This window comes from Cataglyphis hispanica, chromosome 1, assembly GCF_021464435.1.
Source record: "Cataglyphis hispanica isolate Lineage 1 chromosome 1, ULB_Chis1_1.0, whole genome shotgun sequence".
Lineage (NCBI taxonomy): Eukaryota > Metazoa > Arthropoda > Insecta > Hymenoptera > Formicidae > Cataglyphis > Cataglyphis hispanica.
This window is the reverse complement of record NC_065954.1, coordinates 3884986-3900155: the sequence shown is the minus strand read 5'-3', so window position 1 is coordinate 3900155 and position 15170 is coordinate 3884986. Positions and strand designations below refer to the sequence as shown.

The 15170-nt window shown below is 37.9% G+C and overlaps 1 protein-coding gene across 3 annotated transcripts in view; it reads right to left on the bottom strand.

Annotated features, from left to right (window-relative positions):
* LOC126852868 (semaphorin-2A) overlaps positions 1-15170 on the bottom strand; it is a 332693-nt gene that overhangs the window by 237484 nt on the left and 80039 nt on the right. For 2 of the 3 annotated variants that reach the window (XM_050598149.1, XM_050598159.1), the window contains exon 1: positions 8071-8888. The exons of the other annotated variant lie outside the window; for it this stretch is intronic. The gene's annotated coding sequence lies outside the window, so the exon portion shown is untranslated. Of the gene's footprint in view, positions 1-8070; positions 8889-15170 lie in introns of those variants that run through there. 3 annotated transcript variants of the gene reach the window in all.

Sequence of the window (15170 nt, the reverse complement as noted above, 5' to 3'; positions counted from 1 at the left end):
AGATTCAATATCCTATTTCCATAGAATATGCTATCGATAAAAAGTGTAGATACTCTACATGTTTTTCCATCAGAAACAAAGTGCATTAATGAACTCCATCTGTAAATACATTCGATCGAGCCTGAAAAAATTCGATAACAGTGCAGCATCAATACGAAAAATAAATGCTATATCCTGAGAAAAAATGAGAGAAATAGCGGTTATTGATTAATACGTATAAAAATAAAAGAGAGTAATTATTAAAAGTTTAATTCGACATTCTGAATTGGAAAATAATGATCGTCATTCGATAATTGCTAAGAGATACGAGTAATAGCGAGTGATTACGTGTGTTTCCGTCTCGTTTTTAATTAATTAACAAAAACTTATATTCACTTCATATTCAACATTTCATATGACGAATAATTAATTAATTAAGAGAAACACGAAGGTACATTACCTAATGATACCCGTGATAACGTCAAAATTCGTAAAAATGCATTTCCAATTTATATATACATGTGACGAATATATGACATATTATATCAAAAGAGACATATTTGTTTCGATGTAAACGGCGGATGTGTGATATCAGATGAAATGAAACGTGCCCGATGTGCGAGTTTTCTCAGCTGGGAAGCTGGAGACAGAATTCAAAATAGTCAACTCTGTGCAGGCGCCGGTCCGAAGAGAGGGTGAAAGACGAAGATGGTATTATGGATGGATCAAAACGGGGGAGGATGGCTTATGGATTCCCTCTTTCCCCTCTCTCAAACTTTCGCACGGGTAACCCTTCGTATAAAAGGTTGGGTTAGTGTCAGGACAGTTAGGTCGTCGACGTGACCCGAGAGTTCGCCTGGAACAACCTCCATTTGTACGGGGAATTACGTTCGCGAAGGAAGAAAAAATATTTCAATGCCCGCCGTCCCCACTCGTCAAAAGCGGAAGCTTCAACATTCGAAAATAACAAAAATCGTAATGTTTACGTGATATTGCAAAAAATGAACAATAATGTCAAATGTTTCTATAATGTTTGCTTATATCCATTATTAATGTTGTAATTGAACGACTACAGATTGGACAGGTATTTGCTGCAACTTTCTCTCTTTATCGGCCGTAAAAGTATTGTGAAATAAAACGTTAAGGATGATTGATCGCAGTCAATAGTGATATTAAAAGTCATGTGTACGGTAAAAATAAACGCGCATCAAGAGAAATAAGAGCGATATCCTGATATGAGCCATCTTATTGTCGTTAACTGCAACACATGTCTCGCGGCAACGCGGTGAAAAATGATTACAATATCGAAGTGAAGAGTCATAGAAACGACTGTCACGGACAATCAGTCGTCACCGATGCATATCGCCGACCATAATAGCATAATGTATTGGCCGAGAAGAAAACGATTTCCCATTTCTCCATCGGTGGCGAGCAAAAATGTAGTTCTATTGCATACGTTGAATGATGACGCGCGTTTGTCGGCAAAGAAGATAATGCAATTCTAGTTGTCGTGTACATGCATCGATTCTTCATTTGCATGTAATCTACTTCCTTCATATTATACTCCGTTTTCACGGTACTGATCACATCCGTTACATCGTTATTCAACAAGATTTATTTTATAAATAACTGTTTTCGTTTTCCTCTCTTTAATAAAAACTATTAATCACACGTGCATTGATCCGCAAGTAAAATGATATGATTGGACTAGTTCAAGAAAAAAATTGTTCCATAATTTCTTATTGCCTAATATAAATTTTTATTTTATTTTTTTTTTTTTCATATCTAATTTTAATGATTTCCTTATCAGAGAGATACGCGCATTCATAATAATATATTTGTCGAAAAAAATCTAAGAAAGTAACTGTTTAAAGATCAAGCCTGAAAAGTATTGATCGTCAATCGTCTCCATCTGGCAAACGCCGCCTCGCAATATATTTGGATTACCCGCATATTGCATCGACGTAACAGCCTGCATTCGTAGAAGGCATTACGTCCTTTTATCCACAATGTCCCATAACCACGCGATGTGCGGGAATTAAGGCTGATCGACGACTGCAGGGATTTCAAGGTATTCGTACACGCGTGCGATCGAAAGACCGATTTAAGCCGTCGGGACACCGCTGTATCTTCTGTCGCGCCGTAACCCTCTTGGGGGTCCTCACAACCCCTGTCTCACGGCACCCCCGGCGCGATTTTTAATGACCGATGTGAAGATCATATTGTTCGCGGTGAAAGTAGGTTCAAGGTAAATGTCCACGTGGAATATGATTTATGAATGAGAGAGAAAAGTACGACGGCACGCTAGCTATTGCAAGCAAAAAAGAGCGCACGATTTATCACATTACGCCAAATGTAAGCTTTATGTATATTTATTCGCGGACAATACGCGCTAAACACAAACGAAGGCTTGAGCACGCACGTTATCGCACGAAATAACTGTCTGTCATACTTGACAACATTATTAAGTTATTCGCCCTTTTCGGCAGTTTCTTTCTCCTATATCAAAGAAAAATAAGTTCCAATAAAAAGAAAAAAATAATATCCTATCACAGCGGTAATCGACCGGAACAACTTTGCATATTTCAAGTTATAAATAAAAAAAAACACATACACGTGTGTGTGTGTGTGTGTGTGTGCGCGCGCGCATGTACACACTACACAGAAATTTTCCGAAAGTGATAAAGAATAAGACTGATTCGCAACCGTATCGTGATCCCTCATTTGTCTTGAAATTCTGATAATTAGATCATTTCCCGACTGACCGGACCTCGAAGTTATACGCGTATATGATGTATGAACTCTATGTCACCGACATCGATATTAATCGCCCGTCCCTTCTTATATCACGGTGGTCAAAAGAAATATCGCCAAGCATGCGGATAAATGGCGTGTTTCGGCTGGTGTACATATACCGGCGGCTGCTTTTTTCCCGCACCCTTACATCTGTAAATCCTTGTTCGAAGGTGAAGGAGCGCGCGATCGAGATTAACCCCAACGCGGCCGTCAGGTCAAAAGAACGCCAACAACGCCCTGCATCTCGTCGCTCGTGGGACACGCCATATTTTATAGTATCAATCATAGCGCGCAATAAACGAACCCGCGTGGGCGGCGGGGGGAAGGGGGAGGGGGAGAAAGATTGGGTTGCTAAGATACAGAACCGGCTAATGGGACTATTACGTCTAGACCGACTATCGTGGGGGGCCAAGGAAGCCGGCAGGGGTAGAGCAAGCAAGATGAAATACACTCTCTCTGATGTAGGTAGGTAGGGGATGATGTCGTCGCAACGTGCTACCAGCTGTGACTTATGACGTATCACGGCGCACGAGCAACGCCGACGTGGCCCCGTGGGTGAGCTTCAAAACTGAGCAACGCGTTCAATAAGTCATGATTTATCGGAAAGCACGCCAGTGCCAGGCCTTAAATTGTTTTTGTCGTCATAATAACGTCAGTTTATCGGCGTATAGTGTAAAGAAACGTGTGACATTTTAAGAGAGTTCGCTCATACAGCGATGACTATTAACTTTCCGATATCAATTGATAAGTACATGTAAATTTTAACGCGCTCGAAGAAATATACGAGTAATCAGGAATATATTAAATTAAATACGGCCACTATTTTAATTTACGCAGTAAAAAAAAAAAAGTTTACGGTTACTCTTTAATTCATCAAAAGTCACATGTGCGTATGACACGAGTCATAAAAGATAACAATTGTTTTCGAAATTTTAGTTTTAACCGGGGATAGGTCGCGTGTCGAAAACCACGACCGAAAAACAAAAAGAAAAATTTAATCCACCAACGGTAAAAAATCTATTTCGTTTTACTCGTATATACGGTGATCTTTGTGAGCGGATTAAATCTGCTCGGAAAATCTGTACACGCGCGGTTGGCAATCGCTACCGCTGCCGTTGAAACGCAGAGAGATGAGAAATAAAAACGGTAACGATGCCAGGAATATTATCGACAGATTAAACCGCCGTTCATTTGCACGTCTGCTGTTTGAAAAGTAATTACCTTGTTGTCATCGACAGACCGCCATCGAACCACGCGGTGACTCAACAGCTGCGAGGGCGAACCTCTTCATTATTTTCCAATACCTCTGCACTCGGTACGATATCTATGGGAATAGCAGTGCCGGTTTCATATGTATGAGCGAGTTTACGAGTGGAATGCAACGACAATCCGGAAACTGGTGCGACAATTGTACTTTGTACTACTATTAAATAAACTTTCTCGTCGATTCTCTCTCTCTCTCTCTCTCTCTCTCTCTCTCTCTCTCTCTCTCTCTCTCTCTCTCTCTCTTTGTTTCACCTATTCTAGCCAAACTTTTCGTATTAGTATTTAAAGACACCGATGGGAGAAGCACAAATGTATGTATAATTCAGATTTTATTTGTTTATTCCAAAATTTAATATAATTGTCCAAAATAACACATTCTAATTCGAGAATTGCAGTTAGAAAAAAAATTAAAGAAATTATTTACAGCTAAATTAATTAACGAATAATATTTAACAAAATAAACAACATTACAAGCAAGATTTTTAAGATGTAAATAATAGACGAAACGCGCAAATATAGTTTTATAATACTAATCTTTGTGATATTGTTCTATCTAAAATTGTAAAGTCCGGATATGTGTGTATATAATGCATTAAACTATTAAATGTTTAAACATACACTTTCTATATGCTAGTAATAAAATATATCAAGATTACGATTATACCTAAATCTTTTTTACGTTCATTAAAAAGAAGCTGCATGAATCAGCTACGTCGAAAGTTAATAAATCTAATATATATTGAGATTCATGAATTGCGCGCACACACAAAGCATTTTTAGCCTTTAATAATATAAAAATAATAACTTATTTATAAATTAAAATAAAAATCTGCGTTGCTGAATTAAAATTTGTATTTTTATGAATTTGTATGTATAATTAGTATGAAATTTTCCTGGTACAGCTACTATAAAAAAATATAATTTAATATAAAATAATATTTACGATTTTGAGATTAAATTATATTCTACAGAGCAAATATTTACTTTAAAATTAATTATTAATTTTATATTTCAAAAGACTAAAAGTGCTTTTTGCGCAATGCCAAATTCATGCTAATTTCGAAATGTAGATTAGATTTATTAACTTTTAACATAGCTGATCTCCCCGCGCAATTCCTTCTTAAATACTTTTTCGTCCTCATATTTTTTTCTACATTTCTCCTGCTCTTTCTTTCTCTTCTCGTCTGTCCCCCTCTCCCTTCCTTGTCACCCTCTCGCTTTCACGCTCGTGAGTAAACATTTCAAGCGACTTTGAAGTCGTTCACTGGTTAAATAGCCCCGCAACCAAAGCAATTCCGTGTTGGAGTGTTTCGAATCAAAATACCCTCGAACTGTATTTAGAAGTGATTGTCTGTTTGAGCTTTGGAGATTGCCGGCTTTCCGATTGTTATTGACGCACAAAAACACGCTAGTCAAAAACGTTATTGATTATGAAACACGTACTTTGATCGGAATGCTATCATACCAATGAATACAAAACGTGTGTGTGTGTGTGTGTGTGTGTGTGTGTATGTATGTATAACAATACTGAGATACTAAATTTTTCTCTTTCTGTATATTCTGAATATATTTTTAACGCATGAATATATTCTCTCTGCAATTTTATCAATAAGGTGTTTTGATCGATCTAATAATTAAGTTAATGGGCTACTTCACCGCAATTTCTATACAAGATATGAAAATAAAGTCGATATCATTGAGTGCAAGGAATCACGATTTGATCCTTGAGAAAAGATGCTTAACGAGCTTGCGACTGGAATTCGTAATTGTGGCACGAGTTTACAATTCGCGACCGAATGTCGCATCAAATTCCCGATAAGACTTCAAGATGCGTTAATTCCAAAAGAGTAAAACACATTCGTGGATAGAATTTTGCGACCCGATTTGTCTTTCAAAAAAAAACCAAAAGCAATTCGAACAGAAATCGAAGCCCAGCCTTGATTACCAGCGTGACTAACGAGACTTCGTTCTTCCTCGGGAACGAGAAGAGCCGTTCATTCGGACCTATCTACCGAGAATCGATTTAGCAACAGTGGCGTGGTCATCGCCGATTCCCCAACAATGAAAGATCGATTTAACATTTATAATCAGGCGAGCGCGCCGCCGTGTCAACCTCTATTCCCTCTAGTCCTCCCTATTAGCTCTTTAAAAAAAGGTCGCTAAAATAGCGATACGGAGACTGAAACGGAGAATCAAGACCATTGTATCTCGCACATAATTGCTGAAGTGGGAAGTCTGGTCGGAAAGCGAATTGAAAGAAAGAGACGAAGGAAAAAGAGATCGACGAGTGCACGTGCAATAAAATTTATTGCGAGTATTAAAAAAAAAAATCAAGTGCGAGAATAAATGCACTTATGAACTTAATTGCTATAATTGAGTTTAATTGATGTAATGAATGTAATTTTGAAAATATTTATGAAAACCCAAATATACCGAGTCATCATGTTTCAAAAATGATAAAAATATTCTCATAATAATAATTATTCTCCAAATTATTTTGTCTGTATTTTAATTGTTTTTTATTATTCGCTATAAGAAAAAAAAAATACGCGTTTATACGTTGAGGGAGAGAATACTTATTGAAGTAAGATTATATGCATTTTCCAGGATATATAGAACATGATATTGCATATAACGCGGCATAACTATATGTTCTTCATTGATTCAAAATATAGTTAGTTATATGCGTGCACACAGATTACGCATGCGAGAATGTTGGGAAGGATAAGCATGGGCAGGGAACACGAGAACAAATATTTGTCGTGATATATTAGATCGCTATATATCGCTATATATCGTGAGTAGGTCATTTCGCTACGATACAGCGTCGCGCACATACACATACGCTGGTGTATAAACGCACACTGTTATTGAAGAATAGAAGCTTCATATGTAACTTGATACTCTCCGTACACGCTGTCTCTTGCACGTGTAAGATAACGTCGTGAGATGCGCTGTTAAAAGTCAATGTTCACGTCTCACATTCCGTAAAACTTCTCCGGCATACACTAAATCCGGTATATGCAAGAAAAGTTTCAATGCAACGCTAAAGATGGACTATTTAATACGTATACTATGTGTGCAACCAATAGAATAAATATATAAAAAACAAAAAAAAAAAAAAATATCACATGTTTCTCTCGTATTCGAAATACATTTTCTCGCATCATGTGAGTCGAAAATATTATTTGAAGAGACACGATATATGAACGATAGATCAACAACGGAAATTTATATTGTATTTATACATATATATTGTGAAATATCATCACAACAGCTTTCATGTAAACATTTAATCAGAATCGGCTATTGGCGCAACGGGAAAATAAATTAATAGAAATTATTTAAAACCATGTAGCGATTGTTTTACTTCGCTCTCTCTGTCTCTCTCTCTCTCTGTTTGTGGTATATATTCGTAGGTGTAAAATAATAAATACCAATAAACATGCATACATATATGTATACAAAAGATAATATAAACATTGGTCAAAATATCATTGTATTAAAGTATGAATATCAATCTATACCCGTAAACGTAATGCGACATTTCGTAAATAAAGTTAACAAGAAATCATCAGAAATTCGATTGTTAAATAAGAAGATAACGCGCATATTAGGATAATTCTTTTCATTTTTTTATGGAATTGCAATTCCATTATGGAAAATATCTAAATTGCTATGCAAAGATTGCAAAAATATTCTCACGTATTGATATTTTATTTTATTATTCACAATTTTGCAGCATCGTGTCGAATAAAAATTAAATTTTGCCGACTATATAGTATAACAATTTTCAATTTCATTATAACTTTGCATCATAAAAAAAGTAATTTATTATATTAAGAACGTTCAACTTTAAAACAAAAAGACATAGAACTACCTCATTGATCGCAAAAGTGGCAGTAATTGCTATCATTTAATTTTTACTCGATAAAAACAATTTTCATCCATCAAATATCACATGAATAAATGATTTTTGATGATTTTTATTATATAAATAAGGTCCTGTGTCGACCTTGAAGTACTCACTTCGATCAATCTCGCGTTCCCGCGTCCCAGGCCGCTGTCCTGAGTCCTGACGTCGGCCTGACGAGCTGTCAAGTGTTCCTACTTGCCTTGCCGTTCAATCGCGCACTCACTGGCAATGTGACGAATTAATCGCGCGAGAGTAGAAGCACGGCAATGCTGACACACGGAAAATGCTGACGCGATCGGCTCGCGTTTCTTCGAATCTGCCGCCACTCGCGGACGCGTGCGAATCGCTTAATTCTGGGAATCTTTATACCGTCACGTGAACACAACCGCGCGCGAGAACGTGTCGGTAATCGGCCGATATCTTCTCGCGAAAGATATTTCGACGGAATCGAGGCACGCGTGTCTCGCGAAAAATTGTTAGCTGCTTTACGCCGACTGACAATCGTCATCGATCGTGCATTGCCGGCTTCGTCTCGTCTCTGATGCACTCCGTATTTTCTTCATTAGGCTCTCGTCGCACAACTCGATGCAATATCTACACGCACAAGTTTACTCGAATCGCGAATTGCGGAGCGATGACGCCGGCACGACGAGAGCGATCAACTTCAGTGCGTCTCTCTCCCGCGGCGCTTACGCCGCTCCACGTTCACATGTGACCGCACGAAACTGGGGCATATTCGCGCGCACGTCTCTACCCCTTCTCCCGCTGTCTTTCTTTCACCTCGAAAAACGGAACGATAGCATGACGCGACGCACAGCGACGTTTACACCCAGCGATACAACGAAACAACTGTAAATGACGCCGCAAAGCTCTCACGACGACCGAGAGCGTCGTGGAGCGAAAAAGCGCGAAGTCACTACACTCGCGAATCGGCCCGGTAACTGAGTCGAGCGGCGTACACGGGTAGTAGTGCGGGTGGGGGGGCATACGAGGCCGACCGCGAGAAGGGGAAAGCCGAAGATACACCCATGCCAGGCGCATGCGTCGTTCCGTCTCGTTGCTCTCCGTCACTCTCTCCATCTGTGTCTCTTTCTTTCTCTTTCTCTCTCTCTCTCTCTCTCTCTCTCTCTCGCATTCTTTTCTTATCTATCATTTTTCGCATCTGTCTGCTTCTGACTAAATCCATTCGCGCTACTTTCCCTCTCCTTCGCATTCTTTCATTTACCGTAGCTTTTCCCGTTGCTTCGCGTTTCTCTTGAGTTTTTTTCCATACCAAGTTTTCTCATTTCTTTTTTACGTCGTGTCGGTCTCTTCGTTATTTTTTTCTCTCGTCTTCTTTGCCTTCTCTATTTTCTTCTCTCTTTCTTTTATTCTCTTATTTTATATATACACTTGGTGCTACTCACATGTCACGCTTGAAGATAGTTACTTCCAGGTCAAATACATTGCGTTTAAAAGAAAAAGACAGAGCATACGAACATATTAACTATCTTCATGAGTATATTCGTTACGCGCCGAGTGTGTGTATCTTTCGTATCTATTTTTCTTTCCTTCAAAAAATCACTGTACTATCTTTCCATCTCCTAACATTTGTTCTCAATATTCTTTTTCCATCCTGTTTCTATTATATCCTTGCTCAACGGATTTCCTCGCACAGCGGCTTCCTTAAGGTACTTTTTATGATAGGTTATTTCCTCGAAATAATGTTAACCGTAATAACGTAAAATAATAAATTAATTTATTCGTATAGCAGCTGTAGCAAGCAATTCCATGGTTCATGGCGTTTCTGTTATGAGTTTGCTGTTACGGCGAAAAGCATATTGAGATATTCATTATAGTGCATTGGAGTGAAGCAGAAAGGGTAAGTGAATCAACTTGTTATATCGTTACCGGGGAAAGATTGCTACAAACATGTTTTCCTATTTTTGTGTTTTTCAGAATAAATAAATAATTGATTGCCGATAAATAATTGATTGCCGATATTATATAATATTGCCGATATATATAGCGCACTTAAAATATATATTATTATATATTATACTATAAATATATAATTATAAATATCAATAGATAGATTTACTATAAATATTATACAGTTATAAAAGGTCTTTGACACACTTATATGAACGTAAAATTAAAAACTTGGCATAATATTGTATGCAGTAATATATAAGTGTTGATATCATGTAATAATAGTACGTGTTACTCAAATACATAACTACTTTTCATTCGTGTAAACATAGGAGCAGTCCAATGAATACTTTTTACAATATTCATTGGAATATTTTATGAGAACGATATTAAAAATATTTCAATTCCGTGTATAAAATCTAATTTATATTTTATGTACTGTGTTAAATAATATCTGAGGGAGGGAGAAATGTATCTACACGCGCAGAGACGTGGAGAAAAACATTTTGTAGCTTTGATCTCGGTTACAAACGACGACTTTCGTAAATGGAATTTTAATACGCTCTCTGTACGTTGAAGATAAAACGTTTACGTGACTATATGAGACCTTCGGTGATGCTCCAGCACAACGTTCTCATGTTACATCATATCGTTATATTTATATTTTATAGCATGTATCTTACACAACAGAGTAGTAATATATATCTGAAGAAGCAAAGTATTACTGGACCGGCATTGAAAGAAATGTTCTATCGCTTTGATCTCACGGTTATGGACAACACAGATGGAATTGTAATATCTGTTAAAATATATACAACATTTAGTTACTTGTTATTCATATTCTCACGTCCTCGGGCAATAATTGCACTGAACCCATCGGTTCTAATTTACTAAACATTTACAGAATTCGTTTAGTTTCTAGTTTCTCTCAAGTTTATTTCAATTTTGCAACTTATTTCATTATTGACTTGCGATTAATTATTCAGTCTATTCTTATCGTTAACCTTTAATATTATTCTTCGAGAAATATACGGAAGTTTCTCTGGTTCCTTCATGTATATTGCACCAAATTGAAATAGGGATTCTAACGTTATATAATGTCCTGAGCATGGAATCGATTAACGCCACTCTCTAGTATATTCCAGCAAAACTGTGTTCCCGACATTTATTACAAAAAAAATCGATGCATTGAGCATTTCGAATGGGAGAACATGCATTTGCATTTTCTTCGACAACGAGATATCGCTGAATATAAGCTCGAAGTAACGAAATATTAAGAAAACACATCTTTTTTTCTTTATTATTTTTTAACAATTAATTCTTTTTTAATATAATTTTTTTTAATAATAATTTAATTGATTCACATCAAATCTCAGTATCAAAAATGTATCAATGATTTTCTCAAAAGTTTTTTTATATAAACAAAGATGATAATATCATAATATTGATAATTCAATAAATGAAAGATAGAATGATAATTGTAATATTTACTTTCACTTGTTAATAAAAGAAATTAATTACGTTTCCGCGTGAATCTTTATTTCGACATCTAACTAAACGCGAAATTCGTTCGGACTGATTGATTTTCCATAGACATTCAAGTGAATGGAGAACAAAGTTAGTTTGATCGTATCGCTTGATCCGTTCTCTCCAACTGTATGGGCAAACTCGTATCTTAACTAAACGCGACGACCGAATGCGACGCATGTATACGATATATATGTATGCACCAGAACATATATATATATATATATATATATATATATATATATATGTACGCGACAACATGAGTTATAACAATGATCAGCTCGTTACCAACATGTCGGACCAAGAACCACAATAGGGCCCCGACTGGTATCGGCAACGGCGCGTTGTCGCGTGGCTGTTGTATATATCGTGTATATGAGCACGATAATCACGATACAAGCGCTGGAACACTGAACGTATAACAGCGACAGGTTCGAGCGTTAGTCGCGGGCGGGGGGATATCGTACATTCACATTGACAATGACCTGTGATCAATAATACGTCGCGATGTGGCGGGACCAAATTTTTGACCGCGCTCGATCGCGGCTCGTTAATTCCCTATAATGAGAATCGCTATTTGGCCCGCTAATATTTTTTGTGCTCTCTTCTTGTTGTTGTTGTGTCAACGCTGATGCTGTAATAGCGGCAAATATATGACGGGCTCTTTATTCACCGTAAAACTCTTATCGCTATTGGCGCTCTGACGCATTTTAATCTAATAAAAAAAAAAGAGAAAGAGAAATTCAATACGATGCGTTTTAACGTCATGATCTACGTGACATTAAAATGCCGCTTAAGTATTAAAATTTTCGCCGCAGCCGCAGTTTGATATCGAAAAAATTCCGACGAGACCTCCCGATAACGATGGTGCCGTATCTCACCGCGGAAGAAGGGGAGAATCCGTGAGTAAAGTTATAACGAAATCGTATACCTCGTGTGAGAAGCGTAATTTGAAGTTACTCTCCTTCGGATGCCATAAAATATCCACCAGGCTATCGAGGCCCTATGGGAATCGAGCGGCCGGTCGATCCAATCGCGTAATCTTCACAGAAATGGAAGAAATTTCCGTCGTTGTCAATCCGTGGCGCGAAATGCCGCTGTCACCGTCGTGCGACAGTGACATTTCCCGCTCTTGCCTCGTCATTCAATATTTTTCTCTCCATTATGCGCTATCGTTACATTCCCGACTATTTCTCCCCGACAGAAACGATCAGTATACCACTTACTCACGCTGCCGTCTGTCACGAATAAAAGTGTCTCACGATTCCTCAATGAAGGACATCACACGTATAACGCGTTACATGTACATGTGGGGCTAACGCGAGAACGCTTAGAGAAATTCGACTTTTAATTAAAAGCAATTCAATTATAGTATTCTGCCGTCTGTACATCCTGTTGCCGGTTTATGTTTTATAACACGGGGCATCATCCATCGTTCCACTGCGAAATAATGCAGCTTCCATTTCCGCTCTATGTATTTTAGAAGTGCACGGGAATATATAGAGAAGTGTAAAAGAGTGAGATCGTGCTGATCACTCTGTAAACACGATAAAATTCAAAGGACAAAATTATACGATAATCTGCCGATTAGATATTTCATCCTCGACACAGAATCATCGGCAAACATTTTGCGTTTTAAAGTTTAAGACAAATTTATTTCTTAATAGAAAGATCGTATCTCTGTGCATACTCTTACTCGTTACCATCGCGAAAACGGTAAGTAATTTAAATGAGACAAGATCAAGCGAACATAATTAGCTGGTCGTATTCGTATATGTCCATGTATGCATGTATATATGTATATGTGTGTGTATGTGCGTGTGTGTCGACAACGTTTCTCATGAAACTCCATTTTTCGTACAAAAAGCACTCGGATGGAGAAAGAATTGCGCGCTCGACCTCACTCTTCTCCTCGACCGCCTTCAACATCTTTCTTCCTCGTCTCGACCCTTGCACGTCCGGCTATTTCTTTCGCGCACATCTCCTTCTCGCACTCTCTCCGTGCTCTCTTTCTTGTGTAGCGTTATTCCCATTTCTTTTTCGTTTCCACCTTCTCTCTGGCTGGTCTTCGGTGTCGGTATTTATAGCATAGAGAAACCGCAGAGTCCCGGGGAAAACTGCTCAGCAGGATGGAAACTAGCGACCGAACCCATGAACCGTTTCTTCCAACGGCGTTTAGAGGGGAAGCTTTTCCTACACGCATTGCGGAGAAGAAGCACGTGAAACCGGCATTCCAGCTAAAAGCCTTAATCGCCGTTTTTACTGCTTTTCTTTTTTTGAAGAAAGGAATTACTGCTCCTGCGCTCCGTTACTTCATGGGCCACGCTTGCGGTTTCAACGCGGCAACTTCTTACTTCATCGTGCTCTTTAACTGCCTCGCTTCTTTACCGCGAGTAGATTCCGGCATCGTGCTTTGCGTTGTTCTCGCTCCGTGTTCTTCGTGAAGATTTCTCGTGGTAGTTTCTCAGCACCTCAACCATGTTGAAAGTTTTATCAGTGGCGATCGATGGATTTTGTAGTGAGCAAGGAATATGTCCTGCCAGCTATTTAGCGGACCGTACTTATACAAAGAGGTATCCTCAGACGTGTACCTTACCTGAGATTTTTGAGATTGTTCAAATGAACGATATCTCTTGCGCGTTTCGAAACTCGTCGGACGTGGTTTACTCGAGCCGGAATTACTTTACCTCCCGGAACGAGTTGTGAAATTCTTGTTTCCTTTTTTATTTGCGCAAAATGGAATTTTATCGATACTTGGATATGTGGTCCCCGGTTGCCCGTTCGCGGAAAAATCGTTTTCTCTATCGTCAGCACCGCGACCATTTCCTTTCCATTATTTCCAGCAGCATTCCAACAGTTAATATTGGAATCTCTCCAAGTATTTCACAATTCAGATGGCATCTTTGCTTCGTGTCATTCACTTTCCATGGCTGATGGAAACGGTATTTTGCATATCTCTAATTGCGATTTCATTATACGCGGAAATTGCGGAATGCTTTAATGAATTGGGCCATTATAACACGGCGTTATAGTTCAAGTATCAATGATACAGAGAAATTGAAAACAAGGACTCTTTCATTTTCAAACATGCCATTTTAATATAGCCAAGAATTTTTTAATCTCCAAATTTCTTCTTGTGAAAGTAAGCATGATAAAAAAAAAAAAAAAATACGAAACATCTGATACATTTTGCACTATTAGATAATTTCAAAAATATATTAAAGATTTGAAATTTTTGATATTTTATAAGCATACGGTATTCTTTAATAGCTAACAATAAGATACGACGATGCGATACGCGACGGATTATTGTGCCTTAATAAACATTCTACGGACGGACACGCATGTATATATATACACATGACTGTAATACTGTAGTATTCTTGTACATATCTTGTACGTATCTGGTATATACATGACCGTGTACCGGTATTATATAGACTGACAGACCCTCGGCTATTATTCGAGCCACTCGAGACGACCGTTAGCATGTTGACCCAAGTACCTACAAGAATTAACAAGCCGACCGCTTTTTGTCTGACTTATCTTTTACATTATTGCGAACTGAATGAAAAAAGAAACGTTTACGCGCGAATTCTTTCTTTCCGATTTTGATTAAATGTAGCAGGTTGAGCTAACATTAATAATTTTAGTCTCGTAAAGAGTGTATCTCTTTGAAATATTTTTACATCGCGATTGTTTGACAATATTGCGTCGCGCAAGAACTGTTTTCTTGGGGATTTTCAGGCTCGATGCACAAAAACGCAACTCGAGC